Source organism: Notamacropus eugenii, chromosome 3 (genome assembly GCF_028372415.1).
Source record: "Notamacropus eugenii isolate mMacEug1 chromosome 3, mMacEug1.pri_v2, whole genome shotgun sequence".
Lineage (NCBI taxonomy): Eukaryota > Metazoa > Chordata > Mammalia > Diprotodontia > Macropodidae > Notamacropus > Notamacropus eugenii.
The window spans coordinates 144735301-144762314 of NC_092874.1; the positions used below are offsets into that span (position 1 = coordinate 144735301).

Consider the following 27014-nt stretch of genomic DNA (forward strand, 5'->3'; position numbering starts at 1 on the left):
AAAATCTCAATACAATAAAATATTGAAGTTAATTTAACAAGAATAAATTTTGTAAGCAAAAATGTAAGTATTTGTGCCCAATGGACAATAATAGAGGTAATGCAGAACTTCAAGTTCATGTCATGAGATAATTGGATAAAGCAATGGCGGGTGTTTCTACTAGTAAAGAGAAGATTTGGAGAATACATGATAGACAATATTTGGAAGCTTGTGTTTTGGAATACAGATTTTTTTTTTGCTTGGTTCTATAGGAGAAACTGATAGTTTTACAGAGAATCAAATTTATATTTGGTGAATAGAAACAAAGAAATCCTGAACAATTAGAATTACATGAAAATTGGATGGTCTCCTCAGAAAATACCTCAGAAGGTAGCTTTACTTTTGTTGGAGGTCTTCAAAGAAAGGTTAGGTAAAGAATAGCCACTTTGGGCATATGTGGTAGTAGAGAAGCATACTTAATTGGTAGTAAACCAGATGGTCTCTGAGGTTCCTGAAAATTCTAAATATGGCAATGGTGAATTAGCAATAATCAAAGGACTGCATTTGATACAGTGCCTTTGAACCACAGCACAGTTGTACCTACTGCCTAGGTTACCATGCCCTAGTCAGTTAACTCTTATAGACTTTGTTTTTTGTTGTTGGGTTTTTTTTTTTTTATGAAAAATAATGGTGTTAGTGTAGAAAACCTTGGTGATGCCTTCTCATTATGAATGTATCATCTTATAATCCATGATGATACTGAGATTTAAGTATTATTGCTTTTAAGGAAGAATATAGAAATGTAGATATATCTAGATCTGGAGTAATCTACATTTATTTTTGTATATCTAGATCTGGAGTAATCTACATTTATTTTTGTTTTAAGTAGACTATTTTTTGCAGTTGTTTTCATATAAAATTATCAGTACTTAAAATATGGATTTCCAAAAAAGGACTATTACATTTTTATACTTAAATCACTCCCTCACTTAATTTGCAACATAGAAAGCATTCTATCTTTTGTATTTTGCTATTTATTTGTCAGTTCATTTAATATCTTGAAAAAAATAGTCATAGATATTATGTAATATAACATTTAAATATTTCTTTTATTACAAATAAAACATCATAGTATATTTGTTTTTCTAAGTCTTTGATTTCTATCAAAATTTCTATTACCTTGTGTATGGAAATGGGCTCCTGAGAGTCCCACCCTTTCATGCAAATCCCCATCAACTACAGGTAGTACTTTCTTGTCACAAATAAGTAAACATAATGAAATTATATATACATAGATATGTGTATATACATATATGTGTGTGTATGCAATTCATTCCTTATTCCCATATATATATATATATGCATACATACATATACATATAAAATATGAATATAATGATTCAATTCACTACCCACCCATCATTGCTTTATTCAATTATCTCAAGACATGAACTTGCAGTTCTGTATTACCCTTATTTTGCCCATTTTACAAAATTATTTGCAATTTTGATTATATAATTTATTCTTGTTAGATTATGTTCAATATTTTATTCTATTGAGATTTTTTAAAATTTTCTGACTCTGTGATACAATGTTAGAACTCTCTGACAACTTTAAATTATCTATATTATTGAATATTTTATTATTGAATATTATAATCATTTTATATATTCTATGTCATTGATGATAATCTTAAATAATTGAGGGTCAAATAATTTCTTCCTTATCCTAAGTCTACCAATATGAAGAAACTATATTGATCTTTTTGTTTGATATGAGGCTGTTAGATAGATCAAAAATTCAGTTAAAATGAATCAAACTCAATGGCTATGTCTACTTGTCATCCTTCTCTATAATTATGATAACAATGGAAACTGGTTCCACTTAGCACCTGTCAGTAGGTATGACACTAGACCAAACTATGGAATCAAGTCTTACCATAAATGAATGGATATTAGTTTAATATTTAATAACACCAATAGTAAGAGTAATAATAATAATAAATTGTTGGTGGTGGTGTTGTTATACACCTCAAAGTAAAAGGGAAAGGGGTAAATGAGGACAATGTATCAAATTTCAGGTGTTTAGAATATAGGATAAAATAGAAAACTAACAGAAAGTTATAAGCAAATGTGATCCCCTGATGGTCAAAAGATACAGACAAACTGTCCAAAAACAACAACAAAAATGAATAAAAATATATTACAAGTTGTTAATCACCACATGGAAGAATGGTCCAAATTCCTAATAAAGAGAAATGTAAGTGAAATCAGTCTTGAGTTATTACTACATATGCAGTCAGCTGCCAAAAATTACATAACATGGGAATATTCAAATTCATGGGCACTGTGGAAAAATAGACACACTAATGCGTTGTGGATGGATCTTTGAACTAACAGAAAACATTTTGAAAAGCAATTTGATATCATGAAAATTAAATGTACAAATCTCTCTCTATATATATATATTATATATCTACATCTATGTATATAGAGAGAGATTATATACATATACATATATATATATCTCAATCCAAAGGTCCTATTGCTACTAATATACCTCAAGAAAGTCAATGATAACAAACAAAAACAAAATTAAAATCCATATAAACTGAAATGTGTATTGGAGCATTTTTTTGTGATAGCCTAGAATTAGAAATAAAATAAATGACCATTGATTTTGGAACAAAATGTAGTACATAAATACAGTTGAAAATGTCTGTGTGTAAAGAAACAATGATTATGATGACTAGAGAGAAGTAGGCAAAATTAATATGAACTGTGGCAAAGGATATATGCAAAGCTAAGAAGATTATTAAGTCAAAGTGAATGTCAAAATAATTTAAAAATGGTTTTTGCAAATTGTAAGGAACAAGGCCTCAAAGAAGAGAGAAAAGATATATCCCTCCACTCTCTTTCAGAGGTGATATGTACGTAGGTATAGAATATTGCATATGTTTTCAGATTTTCAAAATGTGTTTGTTTTCTTTATTTTTTCTTTATCTTTATGGTCTTTTTCCTTTAAAAAATGTGGGTTATATTGTATGGTCACCAAATCAATAAACATTTATTAAACACATATGTGTTTATGAAGCCTGCATGCCAGGCATTGTTTCAAGCAGTGGGAATAGAAATATGAGCAGAAAGAAAGACAGACTCTACCCTCAAGAAACTTACATTCTAATTGTAAAAAACAACTTATAAAATTATCCGAAAAGATGAACGAGGAATTAAAGACATTACTACCTGCAAATAGTGCTTGGTAGAGAAAATCCAGAGTTATGACAGTAACCTGGAGAGGAATAAAGAAATAACTAGCAATTCATCCCACTCAAAAGAGACATTCTGGGAAGAAACTATGAGAAGAAAGAAACTGTGGCAGAGTTATTTCCAGCTGTGAAGTCCAGGTAGAAATTAGCTTCCAGGGTGAACAATTTTCTAAGGCATGTCATAGAAAGTACAGAGATTAAAGACTTCAACTTCAAATAAGTTTTTGGGCAGAGAAGGAATGAATTGTAGGAGAAATTTTCGGTTTCATAAAAAAATGATTTTTTTCTTAAAAAAATACAAATTCTGATTTTCCATTTAGTTTTACTTAAAAACAAAACAAAACAAAGCACGTTTTCCCCCTATTCAATAAACTGAATGGTGATTTTCATAATTAGCAGATCTGACCATGCTAGTTCTCAACTCAGTAAATTTCAATGGCTTCGTACTATAAAAACAAGCAAATAACCCCCCTTCCCCAAAAAAACAACAATAGACTCTGGCATCAACACTCATTCTATATAAGGTGCCAATAGCTTACAGTATGAGCATCAAATTAACTTTAATACTACTCCACCACCTTGTGATTCGTTACCCAGTAATAGTTCTTTCTTAATTCCAAGTTACTCAGGAATTGAATGTGTACTTTGAATCTAGCTTTGTAGTTACTGACTTTGATTTTAACTTCATACCAGTATCTAGGTTCCTCATTTTCCCATGACTGGCTTTTTAAGATGTGTGAGAACTTTACCATGTTGACTACTCTTCCTTCATTAACTGCTGGTTACTTGAAATTTGCCTCAACTTCTGTCAATTGCTTATACCAATCCTTCTGGAATTTAAGACTCTGAATATGGGATTTTATTTTTACTTTGTCTGGTCATACCCATTCTCCACCTGCCCACATATCCAAGTTTAGGGCCTACCTTTAGACTAAGATTTTGTAACTATTAACATTTTAATAAGTGCAAAATACTTGTATTTTTGCATGCTTATCCATCCATTTAATAAAGTCATTTTGACTTTATTTTTAAACTCAAACCAGAAATTTTTGTCTGACCCTGTGGAACTTTCTGGATTTTCAATCATAGCTTGTCTCCATCTGGTTTATCTGAATACCACCTGAACTCAGATTATGATAAACAGTTGTTGTTTTTGTATGTGTGCTCAACATTCTTAATCACATAAAATGAATAGCCTCTCATTGACTATCCTATATTAAGTAATCAATTTTTATATGCTCCAGGGTTTAGGATATGAATTTTCATCTTCATTTTAAACAGATATTTAATATATTTCAAATATAATATGAATTTATTTGCATTTCTATGGCTCAACTCAAAAGATAATTTTTCAGATTTGATAAATGGTCAATTAGTAGCAAACAATAGTTTATTCAATGATTAGATTAGATAGGAGAAGACACCAGCAACTATTAATTCATATGTCTTCATTTTCTTAATCTTTACAAATTCATTATGAGAACAAGCTAGATCAAGACTAGGATAATGGAGTAAATGCACATGAGTAAAACACAATCCTTCAGTACATTAAGAACAGTAATGGATGATCCACAGTAAAAGAACAAATGACTTTTACCACTAAAGATCAATGAAAATATTACATAACCTGCTTTGTTAGAGAGAGTATCTCTCCTTCTTCCTTAAACTCCTGGGATTTCACTATACTAATGAAATAATAATGCAAAAAAACTCAAAAATATTAAATGAACTATTTTTGGATCATAATGCCATAAAAATGACATTCAGTAAAAGACGGTGGAAATATATATATATATATTAAAATTAATTGGAAATTTAATAATCTAATCCTAGAAAACAGTCAAAGAATAAATCATTGAAATTATCCATAATTACATTCAATACAATGAAAATCATCAGACAGCATAACAAAATATATGGGATGCAGCCAAAGTAGTAATTAGGGGAAATTTTATTTTACTGAATTTTTAAAACAACTAAATGGAGAAAAAGAAAAGATCAAAGAATTGGGAATGCAACTAAAAAAAGAAAATTAGAAAACAAAAACTAAAAATTCTCTATTTAACATCAAATTGGAAATTCCGAAAATCAAAGATGAGATTGATAAGACTAAAAGGGGAAAAAAGGAACTGTTGAACTAATAAGTAATCTGGGAGTTGACTTTATGGGGAAAAAAACAAAGAAAAGATAGATAATCCATTAGTTAATTTGATTTTTAAAAGAAGAAAGTTTAATATACAGTATCAAAAATGAAAAAATCAAAAATGAAAAGGGTGAAATCACCATCAATGAGGAAGAAATTAAAGCAATTATTAGGAAATATTTTGTCCACTTATACGCCAACAAATCAGACAATCTGAAAGAAATTGATGAATATTTACAAAAACATAAATTACTTAGATTAATGGATGTGGAAGTGGGATGCATAAATTATCCCATTTTGGAAAAGGAAATTGAACAAGCCATTAATGAAATTCCTAGGAAAAAATTCCAGGGCCAGATGAGTTCACAAGTGAATTCTACCAATCATTTAAAGAACAATTAATTCATGTACTATATAAACTATTTGAAAAAATAGGTAAAGGAGAACTCCTTTTGTGACACAAATATGTTGTTTTTACCCAAATCAGGAAGAACTAAAATAGAGAAAGAAAATTATAGACCAATGTCCCTAATGAATATCACTACAAAACTTTTGAACAGAAGACTAGAAAGGCAATTACAGCAATAAAATCACAAGAATTACACACTATGACCACTGAGATCTATACTAGAAATACAGGGCTGGCTCAATATTAGGAAAACTATCAGCATAATTGACTACATTAGTAACAAAAGTAACAGAAATCATATGATTACCTCAATAGAGGCTGAAAAAGCTTTTGGCAAAATATAGCACCAGTTTCTACTAAAACACTAGAGAGCATAGGAATAAATGGAGCATTCCCTAAAATGGTAAGCACTATCTATTTAAAACAATCAGCAATCATTATCTATAATGGACTTAAACAGAAGCTTTCCCCATAAGATCAGGGGTGAACCAAGGATGCCCATTATAACCATTATTATTCAGTATTGTACTAGTAATATTAGCTATAGCAACAGGAGAAGAAAAAGAAATTGAGAGATTTAGAATAAGTAGTGAGGGGGAAAAGTTATCACTTTTTTGCAGAGGATATGATAGTATACTTAGAGAATCTTAAAGAATCAACTAAAAAAAACAACTTCCAAAAATGGACAATTTTAGCAAAGTTGCAGGATATAAAAGGAACCAACACAAATCATCGCCATGTCTTAATATGACCAATAAAACCAGGGAAAAAGAGAAAGATAAATTTCATTAAAAATAACTGTAAATCATATAAAATACTTAGACATCTACCTGCCAAGACAAACTCAGGAATACATGAACACAATTACAAAACTCTTTTCATGCAAATAAAAGTCAGATCTAAATATTTGGAAAAATATCAATTGCTCATGGGTAGGCCCAGCCAATACAACAAAAATGACTATCCTGCCTAATTTGTGTATTCGGTGCTGTACCAATCAAACAATCAAAAAAGTACTTAATAGAGTTAGAAAAATAACAAAATTTCTCCGAAGGAACAAAAGGCCAAGATATCTCAGGAATTAATGTTAATAAATACAAAAGAAGCTGGCCTAGCAACACTAGACCTCACAGAAGGGTTTGGGGGAGAACTCAAGCAAGTCTCTGCTTTTACTCCATCATTATGGCTCCACCTCCCTCACAGTGTATTGTAAAGCAGTTATCATTGAAACTACCTGGTACTGGCTAAAAAACAGAATGTTGGATCAGTTGAATAGATTAAGTACACAAGACACAATAGTCAGTGACCACAGTAACCTAGGGTTTCATAAATCTGGAGTTTAAAATACCCTGATTTTTGTGGGAAGAACTCACTATTTTACAAAAAAAGCAGCTGGGAAATTAGAAAACAATAGGATACAAACTAGATACAGACTGACATCTCACACCATCTACCAAAATAAGGTAAAAATGGGTGCATGATTTAGACATAAAAGGTGACATCTTAAGTAAATTAAGCAAATATATGGGATGGAGAAGAATTCATAAGCAAACAAGAGACAGAGAATATTACAAAATATAACATAGATATTTTGATTATATTAAATTAAAAAAAAACCAACTTGTGTACAATCAAAACCAATGCAACAAAAAATAGAAGGAAAGCAGAAAGCTGGGAAACAATCTTTACAGACAGTTTTTCTGACAAAGCCCTCATTTCTCAAAATAAATATAAAACTAAGTCAAATTTATAAAACTACAATCCATTACCTAATTCATAAATGGTCAAAAGGAAATGAGCAGGCAGTTTTCAGATGAAGAAATCAAAGCTACCTTTAGGCATATAGAGAAGCACTCTAAAATAATTTTGATTAGAGAAATGCAAATTAAAACAACTTGGATATACAATCTCATAACCATCAGATTAACCAATGTGACCAAAAAGGAAAATGATAAATGTTGGAGAGGATGTAGGAAAATTGGGACACTAATGCACTGTTGGTGAAGTTGTACACTGCCAACCATTCTGTAGAGCAATTTGGAACTATGCTCAAAGGACAATCAAACTGTGCATGAAGTTTGAGCCAGTAATACCACTTAATAAGTCTCTATCCTAAAGAAATCACAAAAAGGGGATAGGATCTTCATGTGCAAAAATATTTATAGCAGCCCTTTTTTTGGGTGGTAAAATATTGGAAACTGAGGGGCTGTCCATCAATTGGGGAATGCATGAACAAGTTGTGGTAAATGAATATAATGGAAAATTATTGTGAAATCAACAATGATGAACAGACAGATTTCAACAACCACAACTGGAAAGACTTGTACAAATTGATGTAAAATAAAATGAGCAGAATCAGGACAACATTAAAAGTAGTATTAGCAACACTGTGCGATGAGCAACTATTAATGACTCATCTCTTCTCAGCAACACAAAGATCCAAGACAAGTACAAAGCACTCATGAAAGAAAATTATATTCATATCCAAATAAAGAACTGATAGAATCAATATAGACAGAAGCATTGTTTTTCACTTATTTTATTCTCTTATGTTTTTTTCTTTTGATCTATTTCTTTTTCACAAATGTGACTAATATGAAAATATTTTTTACATGAATACACATATATAATCTATACCAAACTGCCTAGCATTTTCAGAAGAGGTAATGGGAGGAAGGGAGAAAGGAAAATTTGGAACGCAAAATTTTGCCAAAATGAATGCTAAATATTTTCCTTACATGTAACTGGGTAAAAAAAGGAAATACTGTTTTTAGAAAAATGAATTTACCTTTCTTTCTATTATCATTTATACAATTATACAGACACAACTCTGAGTGACTGATTTGGATTTGTTGTATATTGTGCAAAATGGGTTGTACCTATCAATTATTCTAGCATCCGCAATTTATATTTTTGAATAGTTTTATCAAAAGCCACAGGACAATCCTTTACCATTCTGCTTCCTTCATATGTCTATCTTTCACTCTTGGGAAAAAACCCTTCTTATTGCCATCAATTGAAATGAACTATTACAAGAGGCAGTATAGTTCTGTATAACCTAACACAGGGCCAGAAGCATTTTTAAGTACATATGTGTGCATATGAGTGGTTGTGCATCATCATTTATTTTATTCCACAAAAGAATAAAAGCTACTGTTGAAATAAATAAGACTAAGGAAAGCTGCTTACGGTTATGGTCCTAGTTCTTATGATTAAATATTTAACAAGGTTCTATTGCAAGCCTACATTTTCAGGGATTTATTGTTCTGATATAAAATTTTCTGGGATTAAACTAAGCAAAGAGCAACTTTTTATTTTCTAAATCTAGTTTAAATTGGTTTTCCTGTTTTATGATATGAGAGTTTAAAAGGGGGAAAGAAGCATGGTATTTCTAGCCTTCAATTACATCTGAGCTCTTTTTTATTCAGAACCTATGTGATTAAGGAAATAAAAAAGGGAGAAAAAAACCTTCAAAGACCTTTATGATGTAATAGAGAATGAAAACTTGAAACTAGTGTTAATGGTAACTTGATGCATTTTAAAATAGACTCTTCCACAATGAATTTTATGTCTTATATAAACTGGGATTTAACTGTGTGGTGTAATTAGTGGTAAGAAGCAGTCTGGTGAATTTCAGTGGATAGAAAACCAGCCTTAGTGTCAGAAGGACCTGAGCCCAAATCTTATCTCTGACACCTCTTAATTCTGACCAGAGTTTCTTCATTTAATCTCTAGTATCTCTCTAACATAAATTATGAAAGAATAAACATTCTACATTGTTCCAAGTAATTTCCAGGTGAGAAGCTGTTATAGTTTTGAAATAAAAGGTCTAGACTTTTCACATCTCCCTTTCAAACACCAGCAATAAAAGCTTTCTATTCTCCATTTAGCACATATCTATTTAAATCAGTTATAATTCAGATCTGTTGTTCAAAATGTGGTTTACTAATTTTCTTGATGTGGTTTAATATATATGGGAGCTTTGAATTTGACTTCATGGAAATTTTCTTTTTATCTTGAATTATACCACCTTGATCTACTAGTTTGTTTGAATATTTAATTTTTCTATCTCAGGGAATGAGAAAACAATCTCCAATATTCTCTTCTCTGGGAAAGAATGGGAACTGTGCAAGCCAATTTCAAACTTCTTTTTATTCTGTTCACCTATAAACAAACAACATGAAATGCTGTGAAATGAAAACCCAAATGGGTGATGAGGAAGGGAGAGGGATAAAGCCAAGATGGTAGAGTAAAGGCAGGGACTCACCTGAATTCTCCCTCAAGCCCCTCAAAGCACCTTAAATAATGACTCCAAACAAATACTAAAGTAGCAGAACTCACAAAAAGAGGCAGAAAAACAATTTTCCAGCCCAAGACAACTTACGAAGTTGGCAGAAATGGTATGTTGTACCAGGGTGAGACAGGAGGGCAGCTCAGCACAGGCTTTGACAGCACAGACCTGCCCCTAATAAATCAGGAGCTGGCCTGGGGCAAGTCAGTCAGTGGCAACAGTGGCAGTTTCCAGACCTCTCAGCTCACAGAATCCAAAGAAAACTTTGAAGATTTGTAGGAAAGTTCTGTCACACCTGACTGAGAGGAGACCAGAGTCTAGCACTGTTCTGGACACCGCAAACCAGGATCAAGGCTTGGGGGCTAAGGAATCATCATTAGTAGAGACTGTTTCTGGAACTCTCAGCCTATAGATGGTAAGGGGTCAAACTACTGGTCAGAAAGAGATTAGAGGGATCTCTTTACTGGCAGTGAGGCCACACTCAGACCTAGATCACAGTCCTGGGTGGAAGTCCATAGGGTGAGGGGGAGCACTACTACACCAGACTTTGGGTGGAGCAGGGACCCTTGTCTCAATTTCAGGGTAAAAAAGAGTGATTATGAGCACAGTCCAGGAGAATAATAAATACAGCTCTGTTTAGATCATACCATCTTGAAAAACTAAAACTTACAAGGCCCTAGAAGTATCTCTGTAAAGACTTTCACTGCTGAATGGAGAAATAGAAATTAAAACAATTCTGAAGTATTATCTCATATGTATTAGACTGGCAAATAGGACAGTAAAGGGAAATTACTGATGTTGGAGGAAATGTAGGGAAAAATGAGACATTAATGCATTGTTTATGTAGTTGTGAACTGATTCAGTCATTCTATAGAGCAATTTGGAACTATACCCAAAGGGCTATAAAACCATCATACCTTTTAACCTAATCATATCATTACTAGATCTATATCCCAAAAGAGATTAAAAGAAAACAGGCAAACGACCTATATGTACAAATAAATTCTGGTGGCAAAGAAGTGAAAATTGAGGGGATACATATATCAGTTGGTGAACAGATAAAAAAAAAATTTGGTACTTGATTATGATGGAATACTCTTGTACTATAAGAAATGAAGAAAAAGTTGCTCTCAGAAAAACCTGGAAAGACTTACATGACCTCAGAGATAGATCCAAGATGTTTGAGGGAAGCTAGGAAGTTGTCTGAGCTCTCCCCAGTTTCCCTCAATAACAAAATTACAAAACATCAAGAGAATTAATGAAAAAAAAAATGTAAAGGAAAATCACCTAGTCATACCAGATCAAAAACTGCATTATAAAGGAATAAGAAAGCAACACTTATCAAAGCAATTTGGTACTGGCTAAGAAATAGAGAGGTGGATAAGCCTAATAGATTAAGTACATAACACACTTCATTCAATGATGAGTAATCTACTGTTTGATAAACTCTAGATTCCAACTTCTGGGACAAGAATTTGCTATCTGATAAAAATGCTGGGAAAACTAGAAAATACTATGGCAGAAACTAGGCACAGACCAATATCTTACACCTTAAACTAAGAAAAGGTTGAAATGGGTGTATGATATAGACATAAAAGATTATACCAAAAACAAATTAGGAGAGCAAAGAATAGTTTACCTGTCAAATCTATGGAGATGGGAAAAATTTAAAACCAAACAAGAGACAGAAAACATTAAATGCAAAATGGGTCATTTTGATTACATTTATTTAAAAAGGTGTTGCACAAACAAGTCAATGCAACCAAGATTAGAAGAGAAGCAGAAAGCTGGAAAACAATTTTTTTTCTATCACCATCTCTGATAAAAACCTTGTGTCTTAAATGTATAGAGAACTGAGTCAAATTTATAAGACAAGTCATTCCCCAAATGATAAATGGCTAAAGGATATGAACAAACAGTTCTCAAATTCATGAATTGAAACTCCTACCCAATTGACTAATATGATAAAACGGGGAAATGATAAATGTTGGAGGAGATGTGGGAAAATTCGAGCAGAAAAACATTGCTGTTAGAGTTGTGAACTGATCCAAGCATTCTGGAAAGCAATTTAGGACTATATCCAATGAGCTATAAAATTCTGCATAACTTTTGAAACAGAAATACCACTATTAGGTCTATATTCAAAAGAGATCATAAAAATGGATATATGATGGGGACAATACTATCCATCTCCAGAGAAAGAACTGATGGTGTCTGAATACAGATTTTTATTTTATTTTTCTTGAGTTTTTATTTTCTCTATTTTCTTTCACAACATGACTATTTTGGCTATATACGTATAACTGATATTGGATTTCTTGCCTTCTGAATGAGGGGGTTGAGGTGGGAGGAAGGGAAAGATTTTGGAACTCAAGGTTTTAAAAACAAGTTTCAAAAATTGTTTTAATGAACTAGGGAAAAATAAAACACAAAGTGAAGAAAAATTTTTTTAAATGTAAACCCAGAAAGGGAAAGAATTCCAAATGCATGAAATTATGAATGATAAAGCTATTGTGAACACAGACTTACCAAATTTCAGTATACCAGATTTAGGTGACTGCCTTTGAAATCTGAAGTGGATGTTTAAGATAAATTAAACAGTCCTTTTTCATTAGAAACATTGCATTACACAATGATAAGCTAAATGAAGAATTCTGATGACAAAAAGCACTAACAAAGGGATGAAACAGGAAAACCTTTGTTTTAATTTAAGGAAATGCTCCCTGAACTCAACCTTGAATTATACCAAAGATGGTAAGAAAAGAAAATTAAAGAAGGAAGTGCATGGTGGATGGGAAATGCTCTTATAAAGACATGTTGATACTACGTTTGGGTACCACACAATCTAGCTAGCAGTTCTGTTTGACTGAAAAGCAAAGCTCTGCCCATAACTCGAAGTGAATAATAGGATACAAGAAATTTAAAGTCTTTCCCAGGGAATGATAATTACAAAGAACTACCTTTCTATACATTTTTGTGTGCATATACATATATACACACATATACATATTTTAGATATATTTGTATATATATTTATATCTATATATGTGTGTATACAGGTGTGTATATGTGTGTATTTATATGTATATGTATGCATATGCATGTATATGTGCATATACATACACACATATATGAAATTTAATCTGGATGGGAAAAGACAAGATGGTGACAAAAAGGTAAGGACTTCCTGAGTTATGGGACACCTTTGTTGACACCAGGAGTAGGACTCTGTTGCATTACCTATACTTGGATCACCCAGTTCTGAGTTTCATTCCCAGGTCTCAGTCCCTGGACAAGAAGTAGAACTAGCACACCAGAGAATGATGCCTCAGGAAAACTTGGACCCTATTCACAGTGCTGGAAAAGAGTTCTTGTGGTCACTCACAGGTCAGTGCACAGTGCTAGAGTAGTAAACACACATCTCCCTAGATCATACCAACTTGGAAAATCCGAAAACTTACAGGTGCCCAGAATTATCACTGAAAACAGCTGCACACAAAAACCCTGAAGCTGGGGACAAAACCCACTCCACCCTGGGAGCAGAGCCTCACTTTATTTTTTTCATTATTAAATTTTATTTTTAATTTATGAAATGAAATAAGCATTTCCATAACATAGTATAATAAAAAATGATGATTTTGCATGAAACAGCAAATCTGCTACATATAACTTGCTAGTCCCTTCAAATAGACAACAAAATTGTCACGTAGAGTTTTTCCTCCTCCACCCCCACCCTAGAGATGGCTACCATTAGACACAAATATCATCTTTTTTCCTATGCCTCTTATAGTTACTTTGGGTATTTTTAATATTAAAAATAACCTTTTCATTCAAAATCTTCTTCAAACAATATTGCTGTTACAGCATACAATGTCCCCTTGGTTCTGCTCATTTCGCTCTTCACTGTTTAATGCAGGTCTTCCCATGAATTTCTGAGCTCATCGTTTAATATAGCATAATGGTATTCCATCACAATTATATATTACAATGTTTTCAGCCATTCCCCAATTGATTGGTATCTCTGCAATTTCCAGTACTTTGCTGGGAAAAAAAAAAGAGCAGTATAAATATTTAAGAACATCTAGCTCCTTTTCATTTTTTTTTCCCCTAACCATCTCCAGAAATTGACGAAGTAGTGGTACTGCTGGGTCAAAAAGTTTAGAAGTTTAATAATACTTTTGGCAACATTCCAGACTGTTTTCCCAAATGGTTGGATCAGTTCACAATTCCAGCCACAGTGAATGAGAACCCCTTATTAGCATAGAATTAAGAGTCAAGAAAATCATTTTAAAAAATGAACAAACAGCAGAATCACATCCTGACTACAGAAAGTTACTATAGTGATAGGGAAGATTAAAATACATACTCAGAAGAAAAAAAAAAGAAAAAGAAAACAAAAAAACACCATAGTCAGAAGTCCTACATTCAAAGCCTCAAAGAATTGGCCCCAGGCCATGGAAGAGCTTCAAAGGAATTTTTAAAAATCAGGTAGAGAGCTGGAGGAAAAATTTGGAAGAGAAATGAGAATGATACAAGAAAAAAATTAATCAACAGTTTGGTAAATGAGGCAAAAAAAAAATGAAAAACATCACCTTAGAAAAAGAACATGCTGATTGTTAGAAGTGATACAGAAATACAATGAAGAAAAGAATATTTTGAAAAGCAGAATTGACTAAGTGGAAAAAAGAGGTACAAAATTTCGCTGAAGAAAAGAACTTCTTAAAAAGTAGAGTTAATCAAATGGAAAAAGTACAAAAGCTCTCTGAAGAAAATAAATACAAATACACACATACATATGCATACATACATATATACATATATGTGTGTATGTGTATGTGTACATGGGTATATGCATGTATGCATGTGTGTGTGTCTGTGTGTGTGTATGCATCTCAGAACTTTGCTGATTTCTTCTTGCCTAGTTCTGATTTTGAAGTATCTTTTTCTTCTTTAAGATTGTAGGTATCCTTTTCTAATTGGTTTAATTTCTTGATTTAATCTTCTTGTTTTTCTTGTATTATTCTTATTTTTCTTTCTGATTTTTCCTCTATTTCTTTTGTTTGATACTTACAGTCTTTTTAAAGTTCTCCAATGAATTCGTTTCAGGCAGGTGATCATTTGACATTACTCACTGGAGTAGAAAAAGGTTTCTTTGCTTCAGTATCCCCCTCTGAAGATGAACTCCAGTCTTCTCTATTTCCATAGTATCTCTCTATGGTTGGATTCTATCTCCTTTGACTGTGCATTTTTAAAAATAATTTACTTTTTCCAGTCACCCCTAGTTGTGGGGTGGAGAAGATGGTGCCTCCAGCCTTTGATTCCATTCAGTTCTCCCCTCTGACTGTGATCTCAAATCAAAACCTCCAGTCTCCTGTAAGAAAGTCAGGGACTTTCTGCCCCACTATTTCTGCACTCATAGGACATGTGCTGGTTCCTTCTCACCCCAGATGCAATGTACAGCACAGCTAGGTCTGGCGTTCCTTGTTGGCAGAGGTTGCCTAGATCTTCCTCAGGTAGCATAGCACTAATGAGATATTCACAGCACTGACAGCAACTATGAATATGCCAGCACAGTTCTGAATCACAAAATACAACAGATTCTCCACATGGAAGACAGAACTAAAACATTTATTCAAACATCAGAAAACCAAATGCGTCATAGCAACAAAAAAATTCATCATAGTAACCAAGCAGTCTATATACATTATGAAGCCTTCCCACAAACAGGCTCCTCTAAGCAAAATGCCTTTCTCTCACTCACATCCAGCTGCATGCTCTTTCTCTGTCCTTCCTACCTCTAACTAGTCTGGTCAACTTCCTCTCAGCTCTGCTCCACCTCCACCTCTTCCTATAACACCCTTCTCCACCATTTCTTGTTCCACCCTTTCAGTAAGCTCGTCCCACCACAGACAATGTGACTTAAGTAGGTAACATAGGCCTATTAATGTGTGGGAAAGATTTTTTCATTCCATTACAAATACATTAACAATACACTAGGTCAGAAACCCGATTCCTGTCACTGTCCTGGGTGGGGGGCGGGGCTAGGACTGAAGCAGCCTCTCAAACTAACTAACTAACCACAGGGCTTGCCACTTGTTTAAGCAGCTTTCTGCTAGTTGTTAAAGGGAACCTAGCATGGGGGTGTTTATTCTTCACAGGGAGGAAATCTAGTCCTGGGATTTTTCTTCAGGTCTTCTATCACTGTCCCAAGACAACTCTCATTCTGTCCCTACTATTATTTGTTTCACCATTCTGTATTTGCCCAGAGATGTTATTTTATATCCTTGGTGAGGGAAAATCTTGAGAACTTGAAATTTTCTGACCTCCTCTGTCATTTTCCTAGCATCCTCTCCAAAAATAATTCCTTAAAAAGCAGAATTGAGCAAATGGAAGCTAATGGCTTTATAAGACATGAAGATAGAGTAAAAATAATCAAAAGAGTAAGGGAAAATAGATGAAATCATCATGTATCTCATTGGAAAAACAACTGACCTAGAAAATAGACCCAGAAGAGATAATTTAAAAATTATTGGACCACCTGAAAGCCATGTTCAAAAAAGAGTCTAGAAATAATCTTTCAACAACTCATCTAGGAAAACTACCTTGATATTCTAGAACCAGAGGGCAAAATAGAAATTGAAAAAAATCTACCATGTAACTCCTGAGATTCCCAAATGAAAGCTGCTAGGAATATTACAGCCAAATTCCAGAGTTCCTAGGTCAAGGAGAAAATGTTGCAAGCAGCCTAAAAGAAGCAATTCAAATATTGTGGAGCCACAATCAAGATAACACAAAATTTATCAGTTTCTACATGAAAGGATAAGAAGGTTTGGATTATGTTATTTCAGACGTCAAAAAAGCTATGACTATAATAAAGAATCACCTGTTTATCAAAAATGAGTATAATTTTCTGGGGAAAAATGGATATTCATGGAAATAGAGGACCTATTGAAAACACCGGATTTGAATTTGACTTTAAAATACAGGATTCAAAAGAAACATGAAAAAGATAAACAGGACAGAAAAATTATCAGTGATTCAATAAGGTTAAACTACTTATATTCCAACATTATTAGGAAAGTTACAAGAAATATATATATGTATGTATATATATATACATATATATATGTATATACATATATATATATATACATATATATATATATATATATATATATATATATATATATATATATATATATATATATATATATATATATATATATATATATATACAGGAAACCTAGGTTTGAATTAAATATGAGGGGGTAATTATTTATAAAAATCAAATTAAGGAGTGAGAAAGGACAAAAAGCACTGGAAGAATGTGAAGTGGGATAAATTATTTTACATGAAAGAGGTCCAAAAGAGATTTTACAGTGGAGGAGATGATGTGGGAAGTTTCAGGGGAGCATCTGAACCTTACTCTCATCAGAATTGGCTCAAGGAAGGAAGAACATGCACACTCAGTTGGACATAGAGATATATCTTAACATACAGGAAAGTAGTAGGGGAAGGAGATAAGAGAAGATGGGTTGCTAATAAAAGGGAGGTTTGATTAGGGAGGTAAAAGTCAGAAGCAACATATTTTTTAAAATGAACAGGATGAAAGGACAGAGAGTAGGATAAACAAGTTAAAAATAGGATGGAAGGAGATACAGAGTTCATAATCATTATTGTGAAAAAAAAATATATCAAATTTCTCTAGGATCTCATTTCTCAAGGGCATAGAAAAGTGAGCAGAATTTATAGAAATAAGATTCACTACACAATTGATAAATAGTCAAAGTATATGAACAGACACTTTTCAGAGAGAGTAGTTAATCTATAGTCACATGAAAAAATGTCCTTAATCACAATTGATTAGAAAAATGCAAATAGAACAACACTGAGCTATCACCACATACCTATTAGATGGACTAAAATGACAGAAAAGGAAAATTCAAATGTTGGAGGGGATATAGGAAAATTAAAACAGTAATGCACTATTGGTGAAGTTGTATATCTGATTCTTCATGACCCCATTTGAGGTTTCCTTGGCAAAGACATTGGAGTGGTTTGCCATTTTCTTCCTGAGATCATTTTACAGAGAATGAAAGTGAGTCAAATGTGACATGACCAGCATCACAAAGCCAATTAGTTTCTGAGGTCAGATTTGAACTCAGGAAGATATATCATTCTGACTGTACACCCCACACTATCTACTATGCCACATTTCTGACCCCAATGACCACTTATAATTCTAATACTAAAGGCATTGATAAATAGCAATTAACTGATGACAAATGAGGTTTGGTTGATATAGACTAATGAATGGTATGAATGAAATGAAAAAGCCTTTATTAAGCACTTACTAAGCATTGAGCAATATTTGAAAACATGGGATACAAGTAGAAAAAGGGAAATAGGTCCTACTCTTAAGTTCTAATTGAGGGAAACATAACAGATGACTTAGTTGTAACACAAATGGAAAGGTGGAGTAATACTTAAGATGCAGTGATATTTTGGACTTCAAGGGCCAGGAGTCCTGAGGGGAAAACAGTAGGTAAGATAATAGTACCAGATGTTAATGTGAATTCTGCAAAAAACCCCAAACATTTTCAGATATTCAGATGTATCTTGTGATGTTGATATATATTCTATCTAAATTTAACCTGGTAGTCTAAACTCTGTAAGTGTTTTTGGATTCTGTCATCCTCTCAGTTTTGCAACATTATTGAAAAGATATGAAAAAAAAAACAGCTGAAGCATTGCATAATAATAAATTAATGAACAAACATTTAGTAAGTGCCTACTATGTGCCAAGCATTTTGCTAAGCCCCAAGAATACAAATTTAAAGAAAGAAACAATCTTTATCTTCAAGAATATATTCTGATGGGAGGGTGTGATTAAGCATATCAATATGCTATACTAATACATCCTTAATATTATCATAATAAAAACATTTATCAATCTGAAAAATATAAGAAATTTGGAGGAGAATATTTGGAGAGAGCAAGAGATATGTGTGAGTTCATTCAGACATAAGACAAAATCAGAAGAGACTTAGGGAAATAACAGACATTTAGCATAGAAATTTGACATGAGAATTGGTCCAACTATTTTGAAGAACAATTTGGAACTATGCCCAAAGGGCTATAAAAATGTGCATATCTTTTGACCCAGCAATACCACTTTTAGTTCTGCATTCCAAGGAGTTTATCAAAGTGAAAGGAAAAGGCCCTTATTGTACAAAATATTTTTATCAGCTCTTTTTGACATAGCAAAGATTAGAGAATAAAGGGGATGTCCATCAACTGGGGAATAAGTGAACAAGTTGGGGTATATAATTGTGGTGGAATACTATTGCATGATAACAAATGAGAAGCAGGGAGATTTTTTAAAAATGTGAAGACTTACATGAAGTAAAGAAAAGAGAAGTGAGTAGAACAGGAAAAATAATAATATATATATAGTAATATATAATAATATTATATACTATATATATATATAGTATATGATATATGTAGTAATAGCAACTGTGAAAGATATAGCTACCCAGATCAAAACAATGATTCAAAATAATTCCAAAGGATCCATGGTGAAAAATGCTATACACCTTTAATGATAGAAGTGATGAACTTTGAATGCAGGTGAAAACATACTTTGTTCACTTTTTACCTTGCTTTTTCCTGCTTTTTTATTTATTTTGGCTACATGGCTAATATGGAAATATGGTTTCCATGAATTCATATTTGTTATTGAAATCACAGTGTTTACTTTTTCAATGGGTTGGGGGGGGGGGGCGGCATGGAGGCACAGCTAAGTGGCATAGTGGAGACAATGATGAGCCTGGAGTCAGAAAGACTCATCTTTCTGAGTTCAAATATGGCCTCAGACACTTACAAGCTGTGTGACTCTAAGCAAGTCCCTTAAGCCTGTTTGTCTCAGTTTCTTCACACATAAAATGAGCTGGAAAAAGAAATAACAAAGAACTCTATTATCTCTGCCAAGAAAACCAAAATAGCGTCACAAAAAATGGGAAATGGGTGAAAAGGTGAAATGAAATGAAATGAAAACTTTGAGGGAAATTATTTGGAACTCAAAATTAAAAAACAAAGAAGAATGCTGAGAATAAATAATTTGACTGATATTGTAGTGATTGGAGAACATTTATACAAACATATACTAGACCAATCTGCTAGAGGGGGGGTTATAGAAAAGAGAGAGAGAAACAGAGACAGAGACAGAGAGAGAAAGAAGAGAGATACAGAAAGAGAGATGTTAGAGGAGGGAATAAGAAAAGAAGGAAGGGAGGGAGGGAGAGAGGGAAAATGTAAAATGAAGTGCTTAGTCTAGATGACTTCTGAGGTCTCTTCCAGATCTAAATCTGTGCTCCACCAACTGTAGATTCTGCAGAAATTTGATCCCTTTCTCTACTTCTCAAAGTTACCAAGAAAAAGTTTTCAAAACCTGAATATTTTACAAGCAGATGAAATTGAATGCAATAATTTGCAAAAGTTTGCTTCATACATAATCATATTTATTGAGAAGCTGCTTGGCACTGGATATTTATTCAGATAAGATAGTATATAAATCCCAGTTTTTTAACAACATACAATCTACTAGACTTCCAGATAAGTTGGCTCAATAGAACATTATATTGTCATTTACTGATTTTCATTTTTTAAATGATTAAACATAGAAATTGAACGTCTTTAAATGAGTCTCTAAACAATCTTAATACTTAGAGTTAAGTAAAATTATATGAAAAAGGGCAATTTGACCTTTCCAGTTCAGAAAATTAAATAGAAGAAACGTAGCAGGTATCTAGTCTGTTGATCTTTGTCCTTCATTCTCAAAGACAATGTAGACAATGGGAAGGGGCTGCCATGATATGCAAGTGAACTGATTTAAGTGAGGGAGGGCTCTACAAAGTCACCAACTTTACTTTCTCTTCCAGAGTCATCTGGGTCAAGTAGCAAGATCAGGATGACTTCAGATGACCCTGTATGTAGCAGGAGACCTTGGGATTTTTAAACTAAGGCCTTTAACAGGTCTTAGTTTGTTTGAATCAATGCCCATTCGAAGATGAGTCAGAGAATGGCTTCTTTTACCTGGTGCAAAAAATAAATAAATAAATCAGTGTGGGAGGGGAAGACCTGATCAAAACAGAAACAACTGCTATTTAAGTTAGCTCTGAGCTAATCAGGGTCCAAACAATGACCAAGTGGGGGGTGGCCTGGGACCTATTGGTCAATCAATAAGAGACAGAGTGATTTTGGTTAAAGGCAGGCCTGTACAACATATGTCCTGCAGGCTGAAGCCAGAACAAACATTTTGAGTAGCCTATTACTGTTCACTCCCTCCTGTTTGTCATGTGACCTGCACGTGAGTCTGCTTGTATCTAGTTACCTTTACTTGGAAAGTGAGCAGCTGAAAACCTATCTGCTACACAAAGAAGTTTAGCCTATTTTCATTTTGGCCCCTCCCTATGGCAAATTTGTAGAGGTCTGGTTTAAGGGCTAGATTTTTATTTTCTTAAGGACCTACTCTTTATAATGCATTAAACTGGGTACTTCATAAAATATATAATGTGATGAGAAAACACTTACCTTATATATTTGACAGTTATTTATCCATTAATTATTTTATTTAGTTAATAAACATTCCCCTGATGGAGAGGGAGAGGGAGAGGATGAGCTGGGTTACCCATTCAGTCAGCTCAGACTACTCACAGGTTGTGTTTGTCTTTTGTTCTCAGAGAGGACCATGACATCAGGGAGATGATGACATGACTTGCAGTTGAGTTTGATTTGGGTGAGGGAAGGCTGTGCAAAGTCTTCAGTTTCACTTTCTTCTCCAGAGTCATCTGGGTCCTTGTATTGTTAATGTGTTTTTGCTTAATTTGAAGATGTTTCCTACCCATTAATAAGCCCATTTGACCTGCTTAAATCACATAGAAATCTAAATCACATGTGGTGAGAGGAAGTTGCTGAACGGATGGAAGTGGAAGAGTGGCTCAGAGTTGGAAGGAAGCTGGTCACAGCACTTAGGGTGGCGGAGAGAGAGGATACATGGAGGCACAGCTAGTTTTGTCAGTTTGTTTGTGAGAAGACCCCAACAGGAGGAGGGGGGAAGTCTTAGGAATGACATTGTCCCCTCTTGGTTACTATGATGGATTGGCTTTTGTGGTGTTGTGATATAACTTTCTGGTGTATGAATAAATGTTTTTCATCTGCCTTCTATATGGAGATTGTGTTATACTTAACAATTCAAAACTATGCTAGAATATTCATAGTTGCCATCAGTGCTGTGAATATTGCCCTGGCAATACATTTGGTGTCATTAACAGGATTGCAAGGGATAAAATCTCTATTTGGAGGCAGAAATACTTTAGAGAGAGGAACAGACACCCCAGGATGGGAGGATTTACCTTATTCCCCCCTACCTAGGGAATGGACTAAAGGCAATGGCCCCTGTGAAAACTGGCAACCAAGGTTACAGGAAGGAGAACCCAAAGATTTAGAAATATGTTTGCAAGTTATACCAACAAAACCAGGGGAAAGCACTAGCAGGGGTGTGCAGGAGAGGCTGGATTTTATTAACTTGTTACTGAATTATGTGTAAAAACAGAGACAAGCTGCTAAAGGAAAAAATTCAGATGGCCAAAGAGTTAGCTAGTTTGCATGGGAATTCTCAGCATTCAGGCTCTCCTTTAAAAGAACAAGCTGGAGCATTACAGGTGGAAGAAGAGCTGTTCATTTAGCTCAGAAGAAGTAAAAGGTTGGCAAAAGAACTGTATATGCAGTATTTGTATAGAACCAGTCATGTTGCCATGGCAATTACTGCCAGAAGAGTTCGTGGGAGAAAAATGTAACAAAGTCAAAGAGGGAAAATGAAACAATGTTAGAGAGGGGGAGGATTCTCAGGCAGAAGCATGCATAATACTTAGAGAAAAACAGGAGAAGCAGGGGGGCAATATAGTGTTTAGGGAAATAATTGAGAATTTTACTCAGCAGGAGGTCAAAGATATTTTGAGTCAGCTTACCCAAAGGATCTAGGAAAAATTTTGAAATTCTTATATAAAATTACTAGGAAAAAATATGAATTTGATTGGGAACTTGAACAGAATAAAACTTCTGAAGAAACAAATGCTATGTAATTGACCCTAGGTTTATGGCCTATGCAAAGTGGACCAGTGAAATTACAAGTGACTGTACAGGATGAATATGCAAACTGGTATTTATGACAAAAACAACAAAGCCAAATGTACCCTTAAGATTTTGGTCCAGGAAAATCTCTTCATCTAAAGTTCAATATACCCCTGTTGAAAAGCACTTGTTAGCTGTATATTGGGCTTTGGTAGAGACTGAATAACAGACTCTGGGCAATGAGGTAATATTTGTGTCATGAGTACCCCAGCTTGTCAGAGAATTGGACATAAGCAAGGGAAAAGCATAATTAAATGGAAATGGTATATTTAAACTAGATCTAAAACTGGCAAAAGTGCAGTTTCTGCTTTACATAAATATATAGTAAACATAGGTACTGAGGGAAACGATACACCCTCTGAACCAAAGCAACAGTTGGTACAGTCCTTGGTAAAATGGAATGAGGGGTATGATGAATTAACCGAACAATCAGGACATGCATGGTTTACTGATGGGACAGCACAATATTTGGGCCATAAAAAACATTGGAGAGGGGTAGCTTATAACCTATGTACTAGGCAGATTTTGGAAAGTACTGGGATAGGTGGAAGTAATCAATATTGTGAGCTTAGAGTACATCAGGCTATCAAAACACAAGGAGGACAGTGTCATATATTCACTGATTCACGGGCGTTAGCTAATGGGTTAGCTATATGGATGCCCATGTGGAAAAATCAAAATTGAGCAATTCATGACAAACAAGTCTGGGGCATAAATTATGGAAAGATATATGGGTCATGTCTTTGGTTACTAATTTTTCAACTTTTCATGTAGATGCTCATGTGGCCCTCACCACGCCAGAATGTGAGTACAAGGCACGTGTTGATCAATTAGCAAAGATTGTTACTCAACATGTTGTGCCTACTATGACACCAATTGATGATCTAGCAAAATGGGTCAATCAAATGGCTGGCTATTTAGGGGTCCAAGCCACACATCAGTGGGCACAAGACTGAGGTATTAGTACCTCTCATTCATTGTTAAAACAACTAGCAGAGGAATGTTATATATGTTAATTGGAAAAGAAACAAATTGTTCCTTGGGTAGTAATTGGAGAGATTATAAGAGCAAAGTACCAGCTCAAATTTGGCAAATAGATTGTATTGGATCCCTACCCCAAGATAAAGAATGCAAATTTAAATGTACTTGTGTTGACACCTATTCAGGGGTACTAGACTTGTCCACATAAGAATGTGACCCAGAAAACACAAGTAAAACTCTAGATGTCATAATTCAGTATTATGGAACCCCAATGTAGATAAAAAGTGACAATGGGTCACATTTCAAAGTTAATGAAATGAAGGCACATTGTTTATTAAACAATATGAGATGGATATATCATATTCCGTATTATCCACAAGCATCTGGGTTAATTGAAAGAATGCATGGTTATTGAAAGAACAGTTAAGGAAGTTAAATTCTAATAATTCTTATCAACCCTGGAAAGATAGTCTGGCCACAGGAGTTCTCTTCTCCTGAACTACAGCACAGCTAGGCTGATTGATTGGTGAACCCCTGTCTGTGCTACTGTCTTGTTGATTCCCCTGACTGAGATAAGGCATGCCTGGGGTCGTGGTCTTGATGCTTACAGGTTCCCCTGGGGCTCAGGATCTCCTCCTAGTTCACTGTGATGGAGCTCTCTGGGACAGTTCCAATTCTTCACTGCTCCCTTTCAGCCAAAGCAAGAGGGACACCAGCTTTATGATTTTCCCGGCCTCTCAAGTTAAGAGACTTTTTACCCCTTTGGCTGATCCCACAATTCCAAGAATTTCCCTGGAGAAATATTCTCTGGGTTTTTCAAGGTCAACAAGGAAAGGGGAATAGCACTTACAGATAACTTAGTCATCTTGGCTCAAGGAAATTCAAGTAGATGATTTACAGATATTTGATCTGTGGGCTGATAGTCTCAGGAGTGGTTGCCATTGTTACTAAGAGTCCTGTGCTTCTTTCTCACTCACTTCTACTGGACTCCCATCCTGGGCTGATATGTTTGAGAATCAGCACTACTCTTTTGCTTCACACAGCCTTCTGCTTCTTGCTCAGTTTTGCTATGGCAAAGTACAGACTGTGTGCTCTACGCTCTTCCAGCCCCATGCAACAGACCTTTCCCGTCGTTCTTCCAGGCTGTCCTTGACTGGAAAACTGCCGCACTCTGTCTCCTAGTGGATTCTGCCACTCTACAACTTGTTTTGATTCCCTTTTTTAGAGGTTTCTGAAGAAGTTTGCCTTAAAGCTTAGGTAAATATGTGTTCTCACTCCACCATCTTGGCTGTCTTGACCCTCGTCCTTTTAAGCTAATGTCTTTTCAGGTTCTCACTTTGAGCGAGTTTACATCCATTCAGTGAACAGATTTCTTTAAGAAGTTAGTTAAGGGATGGCCCTTTAATTAAAAAAAAACTCAAATTAGGAGGGGAAGATCCTCAGGGTTGTTGGCCAAAAGAGAAACAGTTACTATTTATATTCACTCTGAGTGAGGAGGGTCCCAAAAAGTAGCCATTAAATAGTGCTTGTCCCAGGACCTATTGTCTAATCTATGAGCTCCAGAGTGAATAGGGTTCAAGGTTTGGTCTTTGAGAAAGAAATCTGGCCAGTAAATCCCAAATGAACTAGGCAACTTTTGGCCACCATAATTTACCTTTCTTGGGAGAGGGAGAGGAGGAGCTGAGTTATGCATTCAGGCAGCTCAGGCTACTCTCAGGTTGTGTTTGTCCTTCATTCTCAAGAAGACAATATATATTTAAGAGTAATTCATTCATTAATTATGGTATTAAGTTAATAGGTATTCCTACGACCCCTATTAACATTGTTCTAGGTTATTACTAGAGATGCAAATATGCAAACCTCTGCTGTTATCAAGTTTACAATTTATCAGGAGAGACAAGGCATTTTCATTTAAAAAGAATCCACCAGGTGTCAATTTGTAACAAGGGCTATGTTACAATCGTGTTATTTAGGACTAGAAGGAAATAGGAGGTAAGATGTAAAAAATAACTATATAGGATCTGAATTTGGAAGGGAAAAACAGAGGTCAACTACTCTGACCTCTCATTTTATAGATACAATAATTAAGAAAAAGAATTAAGGATTGGATAAAAGCCACAGAGGTGGAAGCAATGGAACTAGGTTTTGAATCCAAATCCTAGGACTCAGATACCCTTGAAAATAACTCCTCACTATACCTTCCTCTGTGTGAGGTACAAACACAATGCTTTAGATATTCTCAAGAGAATAAAGTCATTTGTGGTTGAGATCATAAGTGAAGACTTCTTGAAATATTTTCCCATTGACTTAGTATTAGAAAGATGACTAGAACTTTGAAGGATATAGATTGTGGCAGAAGGAGAGTAGAATATTCTGATTGAAGGACTGGCTTGAGCACAGTCACTTTTAGGACCTGAAGAGGAATTACAAGGATATTATCATTTAGGAGAAAAAGGTAAATAGAGGAGGAGAAAAAAAAATATGTGTGTGTGTGTACAACTGGGTGTCTCTGTCAACACACACATACACACATGTATATACTTTTATACACATAAACACACATACACAGATAAGGTTTTATTACATAAAACTACGTAATTCTTCTTATAGTAAATGTCAAAGATCATCTTTTCACTTGACTTTCTGGAAGATAATTAAATGCAAGATCAGCTAAACTCTGGAGGCAATTAACATCTGATTTAAATTTAGTCTGCTCTGGAGCTTGGGTGATTAGACTACCACTTAGCAG

General features: G+C 34.2%; 1 pseudogene; it reads left to right on the forward strand.

Annotated features, from left to right (window-relative positions):
• Nucleotides 1-24021: 24021 nt before the first annotated feature.
• Nucleotides 24022-27014, forward strand: part of LOC140531905 (bifunctional apoptosis regulator pseudogene) — a 67680-nt pseudogene continuing 64687 nt past the window's right edge.